Source organism: Bradysia coprophila, unplaced genomic scaffold, assembly GCF_014529535.1.
Source record: "Bradysia coprophila strain Holo2 unplaced genomic scaffold, BU_Bcop_v1 contig_36, whole genome shotgun sequence".
Classification (NCBI taxonomy): Eukaryota; Metazoa; Arthropoda; class Insecta; order Diptera; family Sciaridae; genus Bradysia; species Bradysia coprophila.
Genome location: NW_023503618.1, coordinates 179,711 through 183,374, shown reverse-complemented (window position 1 = coordinate 183,374; position 3,664 = coordinate 179,711). Strand labels below are relative to the sequence as shown.

Genomic DNA, 3,664 nt, shown 5'->3' with positions numbered 1-3,664 from the left:
CTTTTGTCCTTTTATATTCCTAATATTGTTGTAGAGTTTCATTAGACGCTTCGAATGACACCTCACACGATAATAAATTCGTAAAATTAAGAACGTAATAGGCAAAATTCGACGGAGCAAAAAAACAGGCCCCAACCCCACCCTCAAAAAGCTTGCCAAAAAGCAAGTTTTTTTTCCTGTCGCCGCCATATTGTCGGCTAAGTCCTAAATTTCAAGAAAAATAAAAAAATTGAACGTGACGCCGGGCTTTTCATAACATGAAAAAATTAATTTTCGAATTGACTAATTCGAATCAACAAAAATTACCTTTGTTTAGCTCGAATCATTCGAGTCGAAAATTATTTTCTTTTTGTCTTTTCGCAAAGACTTCATTTTAACCACGATGACAATCAACATTGTTGTCAGAAAGTGTGATCATTGTTGATTATAGGTGGGTAGTGGTGCCAGCTGTTTGGAAAATTTTTAATTTATTCGTGCGAAATGTAATTTACAATGGAACGATATGTAACATAATCGCTGATAATTTCCCGTTATATAAATTGCAACGCTAAAGGTGGGGCGATCGAATATGATTTGTTTACTTCGAGCGAAACGCCTTTACGTTTCATTTCGTAAAAGGATGAATTCCCTAGGATGGCGCAAAACGCATCTATATTACATTTCGTAAAAGGATGAATTACCTACGATCGAGCAAAACGCCTCTATATTACATTTCCGTAAAAGCATAAAATCTCTATGATCGAGCGAAACGCCTTAACGTTTCATTTCGTAAAAGGATGAAATCCCTTGGATCAAGCATAAACGCGTACATGAAAATTATTTTTCCGGTTATAATAAAATCTATTTTTTAAGGGCCCAATGTCGCTAAATCGTTTTCACCTCCACATTACACGAAGATTGCAAAGAATAGTCAACGTTAATTTCGTGCGGCTTGTGACTCGTGACCTACTGTTCCTTCTCAATGATCGTATTTCTGTCCTCGTAGATACTGAAATCGTTCGGCTCGTTTACAAAGACCAGATCCAAAACATTCGACGACCTGTTGCTCACGTTCGAAATTTGTGATAGTGCCATGCTCATCATTTTGTCCAGAAAATCCAATGCACTCATTTGATACGATTCTAATGGTGACACCTCACACGATAATAAAATCGCAAAATTACCGATTTGTATCTGCGCAGGATCTTCAATCTACGGCCAAAACGATTGGTTTTGCGAGTAACTTCGATTTGTATGGTTGACAGCGACAATACAACCTCTGTATCGACATTTGAAATTCATCTTGCAATGATCAAAGCTACCGCTTGGAAATGCAATTTCATGTCGTCAAGCGTGTGTGGTGTACGCCCAGCTCTTCGTAGATGGAGTCTTGTGAGCTGAAGTGGTTATGGTCAGAGAGCTTATTGAATTCTGCGTTTAATAAGCCAAACTTGTCGAAAAAGAAAAACCCATCTTCAGTGTCAAATTCCCATTTTTGCTTCAACCTTCTTTCATTGATTTCACACTGAAGATGGGATTTTGAACCGCTACAAGTTTCGCTTATTGAATGCAGAATACGATCAGCTGTCTCCCCTATCAATTTCAGATTGCAACGCTCGATCTATGAGTAGCAGCAACAATTTAAAGGAAAATTGTGAAGCTTCAAATTTTAACTTATTTCATTGATTTGACACAGAAGATAGGTTTTTGCACTTCTACAAGTTTCGCTCATTAAATTCTAAATTCAATTAGCTTTGTAACCATACCAACTTCAGATCTCAGTTCAACTCTCGAAGCCATTGCGAATGTGAAGATGTCTGATTTTTCTTGGGACCAGGCTTCTCTTCCTTTAAGCTTTGGAGGTATAGGTGTTAGGAAAGTTGAGGATACTGCGATGCCAGCTTATCTGTCGTCTGTTTATTCTACTTTAGAACTGTCGAGTGAGATATTGTGAAAGTTTAGTTTTCAGGTGATCGAAACTAGTGTTTTGGAATTAATTGAGGAAATACCTCGAGATTTTGTTCCAGAAGGTGACGAGAAGAAGAAGAAGCAAAAGAATTGGGATCTGCCGATGATTAAGAGTAAATTCGATGAGATGTTTGACTCCAGCGAACCTGTTGCTCGTGCAAGACTACTTGCATCATCAACCGAAGAATCTTCAAAGTGGTTGCAAGTAGTTCCATCGAGCCAATTGGGTTTGCTATTGGATAACAACTCTGCTAGAATTGCTGTTGGTCTTCGTTTAGGTTCTGGTTTATGCGAGGAACATAAGTGTGTTTGTGGTTCAAAAGGATGGCTTACACGACTTATCATGCAAAATGAAAATTAAAAAATTGCTGCGCATGATGAAGTCAACAAAGTTTTTTCTCATGCATTTTCTTCAGCAGGATTTCCAACCATGTTACAACCGCCAGGTATGTCTAGAGATGATGGTAAAAGACCTGATGGAATGACCCTGATTCCATGGAGTCATGGGAAATCTCTTGTTTGGGATGTAACCATAAGAGATACATTGGCGCCTTCATACATTAATGAATCTAGCAAGAAACAGCGGTCGATTGCGGACAACGCAGAAAGATTTAAACACAATCATTATAAGCGTTTAAGAGAAAATTATTTGTTTACTCCTCTAGCTTTCGAGACTTTAGGCTGTATGGGACCTGAAACAAAGAAATTCATTGAGAAATTAGGAAAAATTATAAAGGCCACTTCAGGGGAACCGCGATCAATGGATTATTTATTGCAGAAAATTTCAATTGCGATACAAAGAGGCAACGCTGCGTGTATTTTGGGGACTTTGGGACCGGATAGAGTAGATGATTTTTATGTTTTGTAACCTTTGATTTTTGAAAAGATCGTTTTTTTACGGGCTGCATCATTGTGAGCAGCCTTTTTTCCCATATTTAAATAAAGAGAACAAAAAGAAACTTCAGATCACAAGACTTCATTTTCGAAGAGCGACAGCAGTTTAACGGAAAATTGTGAAGTACTTTCATTATTAGCAAAAATTGAGAAGGTCAAACTTATTTCATTGATTTGACACAGAAGATAGGTTTTTGCACTTCTACAAGTTTCGCGTATTAAATTCTAAATTCAATTAGCTTTCTGACTATATCAACTTTAGATGTAGGAGGACTTATATCACATATCATACACATCGCCTTATAATGGTTGAGCAAGCAATTAAAACAACAAATTTGTTTTGCATTTATTTTTGTTTATTTTTTTTTTAATTCACAAATAATTTCAAAATTACATTAACAAACTTTTCGTTTAAACAAATTTTCAAATTTATTCAGTAATAATATTTAATGTCTTTTGTGACGACTTTAAATCATGAAATTAATTTAGAAAAATAATAATAATAAATTTCAAACTCCCTAAAGTTGTCCTGGGTAAAAGATAAAGCCATTCAATCTCATCCATTTAATTTGAATTTAATCCCGTAAAAATTTACCTTTAAATTGATTTTTTTAAAGTCTGCATTTATTTACATTTTTGTACAGCTTTTTGCGCTTCAATTCTTTATTTTCTTTCATAGCATGATATTATATAATTAACTTAACAAACGAAATATATAAAAAAAATCATATTGCATTTTGGGTTAATTGTAGTAAAAAAAATATTTCCCCTTTTTAATCGAACCGAGATCCTTCGATCCAAGGGGATTTTAGCTTGCTATCAA

At 35.5% G+C, this 3,664-nt stretch overlaps 1 long non-coding RNA gene across 1 annotated transcript; it reads left to right on the top strand.

Annotated features, from left to right (window-relative positions):
* Nucleotides 1–2,306: 2,306 nt before the first annotated feature.
* Nucleotides 2,307–2,832, top strand: LOC119081883. The gene is made up of 2 exons (XR_005088544.1): nt 2,307–2,393; nt 2,613–2,832. It is a non-coding gene; the product is annotated as an uncharacterized LOC119081883 (long non-coding RNA).
* The last annotated feature ends 832 nt before the right edge of the window (nt 2,833–3,664 follow it).